Source organism: Falco naumanni, chromosome 4 (genome assembly GCF_017639655.2).
Source record: "Falco naumanni isolate bFalNau1 chromosome 4, bFalNau1.pat, whole genome shotgun sequence".
In the NCBI taxonomy this organism is placed as follows: domain Eukaryota; kingdom Metazoa; phylum Chordata; class Aves; order Falconiformes; family Falconidae; genus Falco; species Falco naumanni.
Genome location: NC_054057.1, coordinates 92,133,965 through 92,152,353, shown reverse-complemented (window position 1 = coordinate 92,152,353; position 18,389 = coordinate 92,133,965). Strand labels below are relative to the sequence as shown.

The 18,389-nt window shown below is 41.2% G+C and overlaps 1 protein-coding gene across 4 annotated transcripts in view; it reads left to right on the top strand.

Annotated features, from left to right (window-relative positions):
- The first annotated feature begins 13,625 nt into the window (after positions 1 to 13,625).
- CNTN6 (contactin 6) overlaps positions 13,626 to 18,389 on the top strand; it is a 149,290-nt gene continuing 144,526 nt past the window's right edge. For 2 of the 4 annotated variants that reach the window (XM_040593036.1, XM_040593037.1), the window contains exon 1: positions 13,631 to 14,141. The gene's annotated coding sequence lies outside the window, so the exon portion shown is untranslated. Of the gene's footprint in view, positions 14,142 to 18,389 lie in introns of all 4 variants that reach the window. The other 2 variants (XR_005827710.1, XM_040593035.1) reach the window with 2 other exon arrangements.

The following is an 18,389-nucleotide window of genomic DNA, read 5'->3' as shown; positions in this document are numbered from 1 at the left end:
TCCGAAGATTTATATTTCTTGCAGTCTTTTTAAGGTTTCCAGAGGGAAAAGGAACTGAAGACTGTAAACCAAAAAGAAAGTCTTTAATCCTTTGATTAAACTTTTTTTTTTATATATATAATGGTGAGGACTATCACCTGAAAGGAAGGTTTTATTACTGAAATATCATTAGATACTATGACTGAGATACTTAGTATGTGCTATAAATTTCTCTTAACTACTGCTGATACTTAACTATAATCCACATCTAAACCTCACATCTAATCAGCCAACTAATCAACTTATTAATCAACATTTTCCAAGTAGTCTTGACCTCTCCAAGACCACAGCATTACCAACGACCCTGAAAGGCACTGATCTGAGATTTGAAAAGCCTAGGCAGTACGTAAGACTCCTATAGTTCAGATTTTTATTCAGTAGTTTGACCTTGAAACCTCTTGATTCATCATACTTGTCAGCGACATAATTAAGATCAAGTCCTGGGCATCTGGGGACCCTCTGGCAGTCTTGTCTCATTTTCACAGGAAGTCACCAGCGTGCAGCTGGCACAGCTGGCAGCTCTCCGTTAGCAGGGCGGTCCCCAAGGCCAACAGACCCGAGCACCAAGGGGTTTGCCACCATGGCTGACAACCATCGCCCTTCGCCCGGCGTCCCCCTGGCAGAGGACAGCAAATGCTGTGTTTGGTGTCCTACAGCCAGGCTACCCACAGGCAGCTGGACTTCAAGCCAACTACCTCCAAAGCAGCCTGTTTGATTCTGGGGACCGGGCCAGCTCCTGACAACCTGGGATCTGCAGCTCCCGAAAGGGGAACAGCCATCCTTGTCGAGCCATGTGGCGGACATAACTCAGCCCAGTTCGAAATCAAGCCAGATAAATTTGATTGCAAACAACATGCTTTTCACACCAGCGTCAATAGACACATTTATTTTTTTCCTGTGGGATTGAGAACAATAAAACCTATTCATGACAACCACTTCAGGAACAATGTGACTCCGTATGTAAACGTCCCCTTTGTTTAGCTGCAGCTGCAGATCTGTGGCACACTGTACTCACAACAGACTCCATCTCGCTCCCTTAAGGGGATGGCTTTACAGTCTTTAGTCCTGCCTGGTGCTAATTGCTGACCCCAACACAGGTCTGATGTTTAAGCAGACTTGTTACTCAGAAACTAGCGAAGGATAATGAATCTAATTCCACAAACACAGCAGTAAAACAGACACACATTTCCTCCCTCCTTCTGCCAATTCATATCCCAGGTTGAAGTGAATACCCTGGTATCTCCCATACCAGCGTTACTAGGTCTCACAAACAGCTAATTGTTCTCCAGTCCATCATTACTGTCAGTCAGACTGGGTTTTAACTTTGTGATTTTTCTCCCCAGCACTACACAGCAACAATGCCATTTCTGTCTTCAGCAGTGTTGAAAACAATAGATTTGATTCTGCTTTCAGATTTATTTTTTATCTCTGGTTTTCTACTAGTGCCAGAGGAAGTCTGAGTAGCTGAGAGACACAGCGCTTCCAGTGAAGGAAAGGGTGTGCTGCTTCGGTGCAAATCTGGCAATTCCCTTGTATTCACCAAGGCAATAGAGGGCATGCTGATCAACGCTAGCTAAAGCCTCTACACCAGGACCCCCTTAGCCATGACCTCCACAGTACTGACCTTTCCCACAACAAGGTTTAAACTGAGGATGCTGATTACAGATATTTGTTACTAGAGATAGAGGAGTAAATCCATGACTGGTCATAATAATAGACAGTTTATCTTTTATGCACACAAGTGTCTGTAAGGAGATCTGTTGCATCCTTTGCCCGTGACTTACGGAAGCATCGCTGGAGCGAGGCGGATCAGGAGAAGCTGGATGAGGGAGCTGCTGGTGTGGATGGCACCAGTTCACTACTGCAGCCAGGGCACCTTTTCAGAGCTGTGACTCCACCTGCTCATTCTTACCTTTGGAAATCTTTGTTTCTCCTTCTGCATGTGAAACTACCGCTGCTACTACAACTAACATTTCTTTTCCCTTGCCATACCATGCCGGAAGCCACGCTACCAGTCTCTTTGTTTAAAGACCAATTTGCTAGTGAAAGGTCGCAATAACCGCACTCTCTTTCCTGAGATAATTTTACTCCTACACTTCTTAATTTCATTCTTCACAAGACATCAGAAAGTGCAAATAAAGATCAAGCGTTTAAGTAAGGAAATTTACCCAATGATAGTCTGAGTGATCATTTTCCCCCGAGTTCAGTTATAGTAGTCTGATCTGCTCTTAATCAGGGATTTTGACATATGGGCACTACAGTGCCCTCTCTTGTTCTACCTCTCCCTGGCACCTTTAGACATCTCCTGTTGCTTAAGCAAGGGTAATATTAATAAATTAATTATTAGGAGAATATACATAGCTTCAAGGATTATGCACAAGCTATTAACAGTAATATGTAGAGGATAATATACGCTGTTTACTAGCTGAAATAACAATCAGGCTGATTTAGGTTATCAGCCCTCTCACAGCACAAGGCAAAATTAAAATGAGCTACTGGGAAGTTAATTTGAGATGTTTGCTGTTTCAATACAGTTTATACACCAAGATGAGAAAAACGGTGCAACAATTGCCATAAGCAAGTTGAAACAAATGGCATTAAGGGGATGGGTACAAGTAAACATAACATATAGATAAGATCTTGGTAAATTGTTCTTGTCTTTTCTTGTAAAAGTAGACTGAGGAGCTGTGAGATTTTGCATTGGTATAAATTAAATCATTTTATGTTGGGTTTAAGAATGGGTGATACCTCTTTGTGTAATTTCATGTCACAGTTGAAACACTTTTTTATTGTAGACTGGTGCAGGGTTGACTCGCTCAAAATGTAAAGTTTCTTGAAATCATGTAGAAATCTGGGGAACAACTTCTAGGAATAGCAGCAACACAGGCTGAACGACAGCAAATCATTCTAGGATGTGAATCTTTTTGGATTTCAGTGCTCAATGTTGAAACCAAAAGGAAGGATCCAGAAAAAAAGCCCAGAAATAGAAAATATCCTATAAAAGGACCAAACACCCCTCATTTCCTTACAAGTGTTTTGCCTATTAGTTGCAACTGCAGTTTTATGGAAGCACCACTGCAATTGCTAAGTGAATGTTTCACCTAATTGTTTTATTCAGAACAGTCCTGTGTGTGGAAATGCAAAGCTACCCACAAGACAAGCTTTTATTTTATGCAGGTAACACAGCTAGGCTATAACCTTTCTGACATTTAGGGGGTTTGATCACCCGTGCTAAATACTTAACAAGCAGAGATTTGATTGTGTGGCATGAAGCCTGCATAATTTATTTTTAATAGGCTGATAAAATCCATTGCACAGTTGAAAGATGCATAAAGATTTGGATAGTGGAAAGGACCATCCATACAAAGATTTACACAAATGACTATATTATGGGAAGAGTGATGGGGTGTTAAACTGCTGGGAACCATTTGAATAACAGCATATTTCGAGAATGGGCTAAATACTGTCATTTTAAGGAGTCCATGAAAATCAGACGGTCCCATATCTTTCTAAAAATACAATAGCATCTGACTCCAGTAAAGCAAAGACTGTCTCACTGGGTACAGCTCTTTGTAACATTTTCTTTCTATCTACATCAGCCCTGCTGAGTCTGTAAACATCTCTAAACAGAACAAACATGATGCTGGTTGACAACCATCGTTTCTCCTACCATTTTGGGTAGGCTCCGCATGAATAAAACCCTTCCCGAGCTGAGATTTGCCTTTTGCTAAGCCCTTGCCTTTGCCAGATTTATCCTTGTAGGCTTATATGCACCCCTGAAATATATTAGGGGTTTAAAATGGAAAGCCAGACTGATCCTTGATTACAGTACCTCTTATTACAGTTCTACAAGGCAACAGCAATAAGAAATTATCATCTGTGATACAAAAACTACCCTACGCAACTTCATTATAATCATAAGCGATGGTCTGTTTTAAGAGAGTGTAGTTTTAATTAAGCTGATCTTTGAGGGGGAAGTTGATGGGATTACATAAAGAGATCTCTTTTTCCTCATAATGAAGGTTGGTATAACTTTACAAAATTCAATTATTTCTTTCCGATGCTGCATAAGAAATATTTGGGGAACTACTGAAACAATTCTTAAAGCAAATTATACCACTGTCAGAAAACAAGAAATCAGTGTGTCAAAACACGAGGATATTTCTATACAAAGCATCTAGCAAGTGACTTCATACAGATGATCCCTGTCTGAATATTATATTCCTCTCGTTAATTTTATCTCCAACTAGAAAGAGAAATATTTTCTCTTTGCCATTTAAAATTAAAAAATGATAATCCAAATGAAAAATGTCTTCCAACATAATCCAAAGGATACAGCAAAATCTTATGTTTTAATTCATCTAAGCCTACTCAGTACTTTAAAAACCTAGGTACAGGTTTACTGCTTCTGAGATCCCCACATAACTACATTTTCTGCAGTAAAACCAGACCTATAAAATTCCATCCACTATCTCACGTATACATTTTTAATAAGTGGATTTTATCTACTAGTTACCTAAAGGAAGACCTAATATAACAGCAAGTGTTATACCACGGACACGCTACTGTTTATATTTCCAATTAGATCAAATGGTGTTAAAGCCAGAGATGCTCAAACATCAGCCTGGTGAGCCCTGGGGAAACCGGCTGGATGGATAAACATAGAGCTGCTTAAATTATTCCTTTACACTGATCTAATACCGTTGACATCAATGCCAAGCTTAAAATGAAGGAACAAGAGTAATAAGGAGGTAGCACAAGGAGCAATAGTACTTGAAGGCTTTTTGGTATATTCTTCTAACAGTAAACACAGCGCAGTCTAATCTGGCTGTAGTTTAGATGAACTGCCACAATATACATCTTTTTAAAAAGAATTTTTGTTTCCTCTTTTAGATGAAGATGGATACATGTTAAAGCTTACACCCAGCATTTTCTTCCAGTGCTGAAGTGTGCTGAGAAGGGAGACTAAAGCCTTTAAAGGATCCAATGATGATGCAGAAACAGCGAACACATTTTCTGGTTTTAATCCACTTTTTAATCTATATCTGCCTCTGTGGGAACTGTGATTATGATGCAGGATATATAGATTATAATTCCTAATACCTTAGCACTAACTAGAATACCAGGTCATTTAGCTGGTCAAGTGAACCTACATCAGCGCTCCTCTTTCTTTCATTTTTAATATTCTCTAACCTCTGTCTCTGTAATCAACAATTATCTGCTTCCTTGCACTTGTGCCCCAGCTGGAAAGCAGGTAAGCAGATGCTTGGATTAATATCTTATCAGTGATGGATCCTTCCTTGCTGCAATTCATGCATATCGTTACCGATAACTTTCACTTCTTCAGCAAACTTTAACCTGGAAATCCTGGAAATCAAAGCACCATTACTATCCTTTTAGGAGGATACTAAACTTTTAGATTCCTAATGCAAATTAATAATATTATCATTGGTAAGGTTTTTTTCTTTTGTTTGTTTCAGGGTTTGGTTGTTGGTTTTGGTGTTGTTTTTTTTTTTTTTTTTTTTTTTTGTATGTTTGTGTGAACAAGTAGGTTTTTAACCTACAATAAAGCAGATACAGAAATACATGGGAAGCCACATACTGGATACATCTCATCAACTGAGTGGGGTTCATCGACGGGTAGGACACGCTAGCATTACAAGTAATGTAGAACACTCCTATGCAATTTTGTTTTCTATCTCTAGGAAAAGGGCTTAATTGCCAGAACTTGTAAGGGAGAGGCAAAATGAGGGCTGCGTTCCTCAAGGCACACAGACGGACCCACTCAGGTTTCAAGACTGGCACAGCTGAAAGCTTTCTCTGAAACCAGCTCTAGGCAGGGCTGCAACACGCACATACCGGCACCCGAGCCAACACACCGGCTTTTCACCTGCTGCCCACCCTGTCACACACAAGGCATTCGAGCAAGTAAAGGAATTACAGAAGTAACAGCTCCATGATACTACTGTCTATAAAAATAAAACCAAGAGAAGACACGAAGACACCCGTAAAGCTTTACCGCAGAACCAAGTAAGACACCCACTGAAGTTACCAACTAAACTCCTTTTAATTTCGTGCCCACCCATGTGTGCACAGGCATCACATCGACCCAGCACCATCCCCTGCTCACAGCCCCTAAAGCCATCAGTACCCTGGCACAGCAGGGGGCTTGGGGAGCGCCACCCCCACCCCCCACAGCAGGTTGCTGAGCACTTTTCTCCCTCTTTCATGCTTCTTTGCACTAAACGGACTGGTTAGACCCCTACGGTTTGAGATTAGGATTGATGGGGCCTTAGAGAGGAGCTGAGATCCTGGCTCAGAGTCTTCTCCAGCACAGCTGGGGGTTGCTTTGTGTGGATATTAAGCCCTTATTATTTAGATATTCAAATAGTAAATTATTTTAAACCTTGGCACCTGTATTTATATTTTCACTAGCTTTAATAATATTTGCACTTCTGACTTTAATTTTCTTTCACTCTAAGCATTAGTAACCCTCCTAACACATTAAAAACCAAGATAAAATAATGGATTTTCAAGTTACTCAAAGGTAAGTCTCATCTTACAGAAGATTTTATTTTTCTCAGGGAATGTGGAAAGTCAAGAATTACAGTCTTGATCTGAGTCCGTATGAAGCCAGCAGAACTCCACAGCCAGGGCTTCGCAGCTCCTGCTGACACTTTTCTCCACACGTTTTTGCATTTGTTAATTTTGATGTAGAGAGGGGGCCATTAGTGTTTTGACACAGACTGCACAGCTAGGTGTCTCAGGTTAGGCAGATTGGGCTGATAGTATTGCACAAGCTAAGTCACAGTAGTACCATGTGCTAGAACAGCCATTTTTCCAAAAAGCAGAAAAATTAAAGGCCGAATGGTGTCAGAGACAGCTTCCTTCTCTCTGCTGCCCTCAGCCCCTCCGAAAGGGGTGTGTGTTTTCAAATCTAAAATTGCTACAAACAAAAGAGAGGGGAAGAATATCTGGCACAAGTGCATAATACATGTCATAGCTGGTGCAAGAAACGCCCGTGCAATGCGAAGCAGGAATGGAGTAGGATTGCAGGACAACTGCTGAGGAAGAAATGGAGCAGGGAATCCTAATTTGGGTTGGCAGGAATCATACAACCTTCCCCCGGCTTTATTAATTCAAGGAGTAGTGCTCAGTATTACATCAGAAATTTCTTATGAACATTGTGATAATGACATGTAATCTGAAAATGGAAAATGTGATGAGGAAAAGTTAAGAAGGCCTACTAAATGTGCCAAAAATCATTTTTTATAAGATTCTATTGAATAGGATGGAGCGTTGCCTGCTGACATTTTGTTTTCCCATGAGATCTGGAAGAAAACCTCTACGTGTTCACTACAAAAATAAAGTAATGATGCCAGAGTCACTGGGGACTTGCAGATGCATGAACACACATGGGAAAATATATGCATTGAAAACAACAGGTATTAGCTGGTGCTATAGGAGCTGCAGCAGCTTCATGAAAATAAAGTGACGTGGGTCACAAAGAGTGGCAGTGCCACCAGAAAACAACTTTCTGCTTGCACCAGAATGTCAGTCCAAAGAGATGTGTCTGCAGTGGGAATAGGTAACATCTGTAAGCACTTTTGCAAAACATGACCCCCGAAGAGCATGCCAAGTGTTAGATAAAAGAAAGCTGTGCTTGAAAGGAGCAACTTAGTGTGTAACTACATCAAGTTCTTTAAATGGAGAGGTTTTATGAATTATTCTACTTTAGTTTTCTGGGCTCCCTCTCACAGCTGAATGACTACTTCCAGCTGATACCCATTATGTGACATCTAGTACCCTATACTTATAGCTAGCTATGTCTTTGTAGTCTTCTCCTCCACATAGCACTGATGGTGGACATTGATCCACTACTATTTAGCAGAATTGTGAGGTGCAGTAATGAAAGTTCATTGTAATTCCCAGACTCCATTCTTCTAGTTTTCTGTCCCTTCAGAAAAATCAATGCAAAAAGTGACCCACTTATCTGATACTTCACACCCAGGAAGGTACAACCCTAAAAATCTGGAAACACACAACTGTTTTTTTCTCAGTTTTGTCTGGTTTGTTTTTAACAAGGTGGGGCGGGGGGGGGGGAAGCAACAAACACAACACAACAAACCACCACAGCCCCACACAAAACCCCGGAGAGAAAAAAACCCCACAAAACAGACAAGCAAGCCCCCCATTTGCTATGAATAGAAAATCATGCTATAGTTAGTCATGAAGCCATTCTGAGGCATTGAAAATATCACGAAGAACGCTGTAATTGTCTCGATAGCAAAGGCAGTTCAACAGTGGTTGCAGCTGGCTATGCGTTCAAAACAGACACCCACATTCAATCACACTACCAGTTATATCAAAAATAACTGTAATAAAAGCCTTTGTATTTATTTTTGCTTATACTTTTAAAATTTCCTTGTCCAATTATCTCCAAACGGGCCTGACATTTCAGTCCCAGGGTTATAGAGCTTCCAGTTCCATTATAGATAAGCTTACAGGTATTGATTTGAGCATTTCCCACTCTCAGTCAGAACCAGGTGTCTGTAGAGGACAAAAAGTTTTCAAATCCATTGCCATGTGGCAAAAATGAAGCAGCATCAGAAAATAACACAGATCAGATGAAAGCATAGGAACCATTTAGGCTCTACTCCGAGCATTATTCATGGCTCCAGAGGTCACCTTTGCTGGAGTGATCATTAATAAGCAGCTCATTTTGCAAGGATTAACACCCATTAAACCTTCGCATTTATTCTAGAGACAGAGATCAATGTGGCACTTTAGCACAAGGACTAACAACATCGCTGAACTGTTTCTTTCCCCCTCTCATCCTCTTTGTGGAGGGTAGGGTCTCAAGAGTTCAGAGGGCTTGCTTTCTACTTTATTTATGTGTGTGTGTGCATGAGTGCTTGTATGTGTAGCTGGAAATTAATTACTCCCCGTGTTGTCAAAGCATTGCCGAGTGCAGTCTATGACTGAGGTTGTCTATAATTCTGTTCAGTCACTATGAGACCTAAACAAATTAGATGGAGGAGACAGCCTGAAGCTCAGAGGAAGGAGTTTTGTGGAATACAAACAAGGCCTGAAGTAGTCTAATTCTGGTTCTTCAATGGATCTAGTGTGAAAGAGGCCAATAAGTTCAATACTTTTAATTGTGTCTCTTTACATTTGGCAGAGGACAGCTAAATGCACACCTTGATCAAACCGATTGCGTTAAACCTGCAGATCCCTTCTCTTTTACTTTGGAGGGGGAAGAAACAAACAATAAAGAATATCTACAAAGACAACAGAAAAAATACCTGTTCTATATTAAGGTGTATTTCCTATAGATTACACAAATTCTTCTGTATTAACATTCTTCCACATGACTCTTAGTGCTAAAACACAGAGAAGACATGCTACTGAGATTTTGTGCTCTCCTCAGTCGCATGGTAAGAGCATAACGAAGTTTTAAAAATAATTTTTTAAATGTCTGTAAACAAAAGAGTGAACACTGCTTCCAGAGTAAATTCCTTTCCTCTTTTCCAAAAGACTGCAGAAATAACTCCAAGAAGGACACACGTACATTACTATTTGTTTGAGATGTGGGTCTGCTCTGCAGCCCAGGTCTATGAGCTGATTTGCCATCTAAAGATGAAAAATGTACATCTAAAGATGTAAAGCTGTAACACACTGTAAAAATGACTAATCTCATTGAGTGGCCAAATCAAGCGATGATGTATGGAAGCAGTAGTAACGCATGACTTTAATTATTGCTCTCTGGTAACTTGCCCACTTCATTGCTGGAGTGATCGTATCCCCTCCCTTCCTAGCAATAGTCTCTTGCCTGTAAGTCATCAAAAATATAGGTGGTTTTGTTTTGTTTGGGTTTCTTAGTTTTCACTCTGCTGAAGGGAAATAGCACGGCTCCAGCAGCAGACTTTTTGAGGAACTCCAGGTACAACAGTCCATTTTCCTGTGTGATTTCAGGGCCTCTTTTATGCAAGATCAGATCCCACACCAGTGCCTGAACAGTGCAACTACCCAGCTTGTCCAGTGGCTCAATGAACTTCATTAGTAAATTCTAATTTTTCCTGTAATTCAAATGAGTTACTATGAATTTTAGCCTGCAAGTTTCCATCATCTGTGTTTCCCAATGTGTCTCTGACAAGACTCTCAGGAACATCACAAGACAAAGGCGGTACAACTCATTAATTTGAAATTATATAGCTTACTTCTCTATTTTAAAAAAAAAGTCACAAAGGTGCATTTATCTAGCATTTAGTTTGCTATTAGCGTGTGCTGCAATTTATTGCAGAATAAGTCTAACAGGATTGAGGAGAAACTAAGCCAATAATTTGAAAAGTAATTACCTGCTGGCAGTACACAGGGACGCTGTGAAGTTTTACAAAAGCAGTGAGCGGTAGCTCTAAGTAGGGACTTTCTCCAACATCACACAGGATGCCTGCAGTTGAGCCACTTGTATCCAAACTTATTTAGTTTGTAACTCAGCCTAGTAGTTTTGCCTCTGGAATGACTGCTGGATAAACCCTGCAAAATTCACTCCCAATCTTACTTGAGCAGTGCCTATGGATTCATAAAGATGATTGAAGATTTTAGAGTAACCAAAAATCCTATGCACAGCATAAATGCCAAATTACAATTTAGGTTGCTCAATACGCGAGTTTCAAAGCAGTAGGTGGCAATGCCTGAATAAAGCACCTCACGGGAGGCAATCACATTCCTTTGTTCAAAGGAGTTGCATCTTAAGCCTTAAATTTTGCCTTTGTGATGTAGGAACAAGCTCAAGGACAAGTTGCCATCTGAGCACAGCAGAAAGAGTCTAGATCATATTAGTCCTTGATCTAATTCACTTTAAAATGTTGCTAAAGACAATTTGAATTTATCTACTGTGTGTAAAAAAAGAGACAGAAAACCCAACACAGCGACAAGAAGTCAGCAGTAAGCTGGAAAGCTTGCTCTCCTTTTGAGGGCATAGTGACAGCTCTTACAAACCCCCCACATCTATGATTTGAAGGCATCTCCAATTTTTACAGAGGAAACAGAAGAGAAAGCCTCTTCCAGACCCTTCCTCAGCAGAGTTTTTGCAAGAAACACCTTGGCCCACCTCCTGCTAATTCACTTCTGTCTTCAAGTTTATGCTCCAGATTCTATTTGCTCTCTAGTTTATAGACAAGTTCCTATCTCTGAGTTATTTTTAGCCTACAACAGTGTCCTGAAAGCTACACAAGGACTTTGTGCAGCTCGTTCTGAGCTAGGGAAACTTTTGCCACTCTATAATCCAGGGCCAACTTCTGGGGTGACTGGAGCCCCATCCTAGACTGCTGAGGTTGCTCGAGCCTCCCCCCAGATTGCTTTACAACACAGCAGCCATCGCCCATGCTCTGACACTGTCCAAACCTGAACAGGAGTAGGAAGAAGGCTTAAGGGCTGGAAAGGTTTGTTTAAGGGGCTCCTGACTGCTGGGAACACAAGGTTATGCATGCTAAGGAGGTTTCTTTGATCAGTGGTGGTTTTTTCTTTAAAAACAAACAAACAAACAAAAACCCCCAAAAAACACCAAACAACTGTTAGACAGCTTCTTCTGCCAGAATACGGCAATTCTTCAAAAATAAAACATTTGACGAAGAAATGTCACCATCAATGAGATTTTGTTTTACAAGAAAACTGGGCAAACCCGCAACATTTTGGTAACATTGAAATGTCTTATCTTGACCTTTAGGAACAAGCTGTTTTGACGTTCAACTTTATCATCACTTTCTGTGTAATTTCTAAAAGATATAGGTATAATCTTTAATAGGGTATGACATAGTTCAGAAAATCTAAATCAGAACTTCAGAAGTTTTAATAAAAAGACAATTTAGATGTTCAAAATTCAGGCACTTGGGTGTTACAAGTCTTTCCCGAATGAAAACATGAGACCTCGAAATGAATAATCTACCTTTAGAAGGGACATGTCTAAACTTTTTTTTCCATTCCAAGTTGGAAATGGGCAAGTTTTAACAGCATTATTTTCTTCAGCAGCTGAGAAGTTCTGCTCGCACAGTTTTGTCAGACAACCAACGCATAAGCAAGATAATTTGTTTTGACATAGAAAAGATCAGATTTTTAGTAAATTTTTAAAATCAGTGATGAGAAACTTTAATCTGTTGTAAGCAACTCTTTGCCTATTTACTCTTGGTACAACTTCGAAAAAGCACTGATGTTATTTAAAAGAAGATTTTAATGAGGAAATACCTAAAATTCCATTTCAAATCTTATCCCTAATTAAAAATAGAACAGCTAATTATAATGCCTGTCTACTTTAGAAGGTGCTGCAAGGCTTAATTAATTGTCGGTAAAACTCATTTGAGAAGTTCACACGATGGAAGTGTAAAATTGTTTATGTTAATCAGGAAGATGGCTAGGAGAGCTCTGAAACAGGAGGGGAGCGCTCGCCACGCTATCCTCGCGGGGCAGGCATGGGATGCTTGGCATTTCTATGTACATCCCATGAGCTCCCATAGTCCTGTTGTCCCAGTTTTACAAATGAAGAGCAGACCAGGACAGCTGAGGTGCTTCCAAGGTCATAAGAGAAGTCCTCCAAGGAGGTTGGGTTGAACCTGGATCACTTAAATCAGGTCCAATGAATGACTCTCCTCTGCAAAGGAACGACAGAACCTCCTCCTCTTCTCTGTTCTTAGGAAGGACAACATCAGCACCTTCTCTCCTGCTACTGTTACTTCACCTTTCTTCAAGGGCATCTCAACAGCCACTTCAAGTAAAAGCAACCTCACCATTGCCACTCAGCAATGACTGTGCATCTCAGCACATCCAAACCACATCAGAGGGAGAGAGAAAGTGGCCCAAAGCGATTGGTACCACAGCAGAGCTATCGAGGAGATGCCATCAAGTTCCTGGTGCAAGCACTCCGCCATCAGCAGCTGTGCTGGAAAATCAGGGGATGCAAGAATGTGCTCCCAGGGTATAGGTGGGGAAAATTTAAACCCATTCCTCCTCTTCTGTTGACTGAATTGTTGTCTTGGTCTACTCTGGGCATCCTTGTGCCACTGTGTGTTTTTGCCACCCGACTTCCACATCGTCTCCACTTGCCATTGCTCAGACAGGCAGGCAATTAAACCCATTACAAACTAATGAATTTACACTGAGATTACACTAAAATGTTGTGAAGCAATGCCTGTGACACAATTGCACTTTCCTTAGCAGAAACATTCAGAAAACTGCTGTTTCCACTTCTATCCCCTGTGAATACAAATAACTTTTGCTTACTAAAGGAAAGGCATTCCCCTGTCTGAGCTTTGCATTTGATCTCTGCTGAAGGAGTCCCAAGAGGAAAAATGGAAATCTAAGAAGGTTTGAAGTTTACGTGTAATCAGGATTTATGTCTGTGCTACTTTAGACAAGCAAGTTGTTCCCCCTGCTTTTTTTTTTTTTTAAAGGAAAAAATGGAGGGGTAGTTAAATGTTTGGAGAGGACAGTCGGCGCTGGGATGTAATCTGCGTGTCGACTTGCATCCTATGAGCTTAATCTTGTGGAGCTCAGGAAGCAATTGTGGGACCCAGGACTAAATAAAATTATTTCCATTCCTGTTCTAAACCTAATACCGAGTACTGACCCAGTTTTCAAGAAAAGAGGTTTCTGATTACCTGACAGAAGCTCATATTTGTACGAAAAGAATGGCAAGAGCACATTTAATCTTTTCTGCTACTAGTGTGACAGCTGCGCTTTTGCTCTCTCAGCTTTCTTGAAGGATGATCAACGCAGAGCTAATTTTTATACGTTCAAGATCTCCGGACAAGAAATATGCATAAACTGTAGTAGCTGTTTATCCGATTCAAGCACTAATTGTGCGGGTCCTAGCACGAGTACAACGGGAAAGCAGTGTATTTCACGGTTAATACCAGTGAAGAGACACGCAATGCTCAGTGGATAAAAGGCTTGTAGTCCCAGCTGGGAAAATAGTTCCATTATCTCCCAGCTGCATAGACCTTCCATACGGCTCCGTTCTGCCTCGATGAACACTGTGGCTTGCTGAGAGCTTGAAACAGTTCTGCAGAAAATTGTAAAGATCCTGAGACATTTCACTGTTAAGATCTGTAAGTACAGAATTGTGCTGTCTGCTGCAATGTGAATAATGCTGGGGGAACTGCATTTTCTGTGGGTTTTTTTTTTTCCTTCCTCAGTAATTTTCGTTAGCATAAGGGGTAGAGAATGAAAAAAAATCACTGCTTTATTTATGCTATGTTCTATAAATGGCTGATGCTCCAAATGTATACATTCTCGGAAGAGAAAAATGTGTATAATGAATCTGTATGCTTGTGAGGTCCGAGTCAAACAGACCAGGAGGCTGTGCTAGTAACAGACACCACAGGTATATTATTTGAGTATCACAGCTCTGTGCTGCAGTAAAACGGACAACACCGAGGATGACAGTGCTAATTTTGGCACTTTCATATGACTTTCTACAGCACATTAAAAGATTAAGTGGGTAATGAAAGCCTAATATAATTTCTACTGGCTGAAGGTGTAAAAGCAATAAACAGTAACTTAAGGAAAATTTAAGTCCTAAAAAGAAAGTTTTCCCTGTTGCTCACTGCAACAATTAAAAAAAAAAAAAAAAAAAAAATCAAGTTCACAAGGTATGTTGAACTTTGGGTTTTGCAGCCAAAGATTTGCAAGAGTTTTAGTACTTGCCATTTGTTTACACTGTATGACACAGCTTTAAAGGAGGGAAATATAACACTTTATAAGGAGTTTTGGAAGTCTGTGGTTCCAGAAGCAAGCAACTGCTGGACTAGCGCTTTATGTTAAACCATATATGCCATAGTGCTTTTTGGGTAAATACTTTGATTTGGACAGTTGTTGCATGTGTCTCTTCCAACAGCTTTTGCACAACCAGGCTCCATGCTAACAGTTTCCTGCAGCACAAATATATCTGAACGATTAAACAAGACGCAAACAACTCTGCAGTGCATTTAGATAACAGTTAGTTGTCCTTCAGTCAACACTGCAACCATTTTCAAATAAACATTACAAATTGAAAGTCAGCCTATTTACTCCTCTGAATAGCATTTCCTCCTCCCCCCCTTTTATTTTCTCCCACAAAGAGAGGGGAGTTGTCAGAGCACGCCTTCTGCATCCAGTATTTGGAAAGTTCTGCAAGTTCAGGGAGTTTTTGTGTGTGCGCAACTAAACCCTGCAGTGTTTGTAATTCCAGGCACCACATCACCACAAATAACCCATCCTCACCAGCCAGCTTTTGCTTTGGCGCTCCAGAGGCACTATGTCAGTGCTTCACATTCCATGAGTCTCTGCTTCAGAGGTTTTATGACACTAAAAAGTCCCAAATCAGTACCTATATAAAGTTAGCAACTACCATATATCATATTTTATTGTGTAAAAAAAGAAACATAAAGCACACCAATGTATGCAGCTATAGTTTTCAAATGATGGCAGGCTCCTGATCACCATGTATTAGAAGTGTTACCTTCCATGCTGAGGATAAAATTATAAATAATATATAACAACTTAAGTGCTTTAAATCAAATAGGAGACACATCTCTCTTCCTTTTCTTCCAGCTTTATGATCAGTCTTAAAAGGGCTTGTGGTGTACAATAAGTTATCCTAAAATTAATTTATTGCAGTTGAAGCAAATATTTCCATCACAGAACAAGGTGCCAGCATCCCCAAGAGGACTTGAAACACAAAGTTGCATGTTTGCAGTATGTGAGCATGAAGCACCATTTGTATTTGTACAGGAAATTTTCATTAGAAGGATGTTTGTCTTGTGAGTATACGAAAATATATCAGCTCTTCAAAATGGCATTCAAATTTTTCTTTTCCCCAAGAAACTGTATTAGATGCATGTTACTACAAGACAACATTCCTTTTGCTTAAAATTGTGACCGAGTTTATTCCAAAAGATTGCCACAGATTGTCTTCTGCTACCTCCCGTCCAGAGGCCAGCTAGATGCTGCTATCCACCTTCCTGGCATCGGGCTTGCTCAGGGAGACCAAGACACAAAACCCATCTGAATTCCACCCCGGTTGCCCCCAGCCTCCTGCCCTGGTGCGGCCGAGCCCGTCCGACCTCTGCAGAGGAGGACCAACACCAGCAGGTCTGGCTCAGAAAGTCCTTCATTCCTTCTTACCAAAGGCTGTGCTCAAAGTTGATTATAACTACGTACACGGGCAAATCCATAGTCTAGGCTTCCAGGTGAGAGGCAAGCTCTCTTTGAGCAGCCAGGACACAAAGAACTTCAGGCACAGTTTTACAACTACCAACACCTGTGCTAGCAGTTATCATCTCCAGGACACCAAAAAAACTACTTTGTAGGAACACACCAGTATTTAGATGATTTAGTGACCTTATTTTCATTCACGAACTAGCAAATCTCTCTTATTTACATAAAGCCTTTCTACAAGTGCAGAATATGCAAGAAAAAACACCACACCATTAACAAGAAAACCAAGTATCTTTGAATAGCTTAATCATGGAAAATAAAAATAACCCCTACCAAAATAGATCAGGACATTGCACTTACAGTTCCCCGGCTTGCTGAGAAGACAACCACACACAACTTGTGCAGGACAAAGCACCAGAGATACAGAAGACCCCACCTTAACACTAGGAGGCTGCTGAACGGAACAGGTCAGCACAGAGTAGACATAGCAAGATATTTTTTTGCACAAACACAGAGACTTGCATGTATCAGTTTCAAAGGTTTTAACATCTCCAGAGAGAAGTAGAGAGCAAAAGCCTGAGCTTTGCCTTACCTTTCTGCCCCAAGCAGCTCCTGGTGTGCTCCCTGCCCAGCTGCAGCACCTCCAGCCACAGCTCCACCTGGTGAATCAAGTGCAGCTGGTCACCACTTTCTTTGGCTTTTATTATTGAGGGCAAAAGGTGTTTCCACCCATTTGTTGAGGGACTGTAAAGTTAATTGTCCCATTTTAGGCAAAGAAATAATTAAAGACTCCAAACACTCACTCCATTTTTAGTGATTTGCAACAGTGTGCTCCAGTTTTAGTAATTTGCCTCAGTAAACTGCTTTTTTAAATATTTTTTTTTTTCAGCAGGACATGTTTTACTAAGGTCTCACTAGCTCTGTGACTTCCCCGAGTTAACCTCTGCCCAAGCCCAAAGTGAAGGTGCCCCTGTGCCAGACTCCTGCCTGTAGTTAACTGCTTCAAGTGCTGACACTGGCCCAAGGGAGGGTTTTGGCATAGCTGGGTACTGAAATCTTCCAAGATTTGTTCCCAGGCAACTTGATCAGCTTCAGAAGTTGTGGGAAGGGCACAGTAGGAGAAACACTTGCCTTAAAATGATGTTGGCTGAGCAGTCCCCATCGAGCAGGCAGCTTTCAGCTTGACTCACTCCACACTTTCCTCCATCCCCACCAAGATGCAGAGCCCTTTGCTCACAACACCGCTAAAGCCAGGCAGAGGTTTGCACGGTGCAAGGTCCGAAAGGTACCGGGACAGGACCTGCCTGGCGTCACCTGGAGAGGGCAGAGGACAAAACAGTGACTCACTGGCACAGACAGAAAGGAGCAACCGTCCTTCTTGTACACTATTGGATTTTCATGAGTACAGCAGCAGCCTCCATGCTCTGTTTGAGGATGGGAGACAGGTGATGACTCTTCTGTATTGCTAGTAGCAGCTGGGCCACATCTAATCAGGTTACACGTTATTGGCATATTTCCTGGCTTGCCTTTTTTTTTCCTTTTTTTTTTCCCTTTTTTTTTTTTTTTTCCTTCCCTTGGTCCACAGTGATTCAGTATTACAAACCTCCTGTATTAGTATCCCTTGGGATGATGCTGTCATTTGGCCAAGCTGGTTTCAGGACAGCGGTGGAGCACAGCCCTACCCACAGTAAGGATGCTCTCCAGCCACACCACCTTGCTTACTGCGGCTGGGCTCTGCAGGCAGGAGCCCTGCTACGGCTGCCACCACCCGTGTTCACCCTCTGGTCAGCATCCAAAGGGGTCTGGGATGGGCTCTGCCATGATCCCAGGACCTTTTGGAGCTCAGTGCAGGAGGAAGTGATGAGGACTGACTCACAGTCAGGGTGACAACGTATCCAGGTAGCCACGTATGTCCCATGGAGCTTTATTTGGGGGGTCTTTGTGTTTGGATTCCCTGCAAGAGGAAAAACTCCACAGCATGCAGTGCTCAGGAGAGAGGGGTGGGGAGGAGGGAGTGAGAGAGAAGAGTAATTTCCCTCACTTAGACCCTCTAATATGTTTCTAGCCTATAAAGACAAGAAGGAATGGATAAAGATGGTCAGAAAGGCAGTTTGTTTTATTAAAATTCTTGACAGCATCTGCTGTAATGCTCTTGTTAA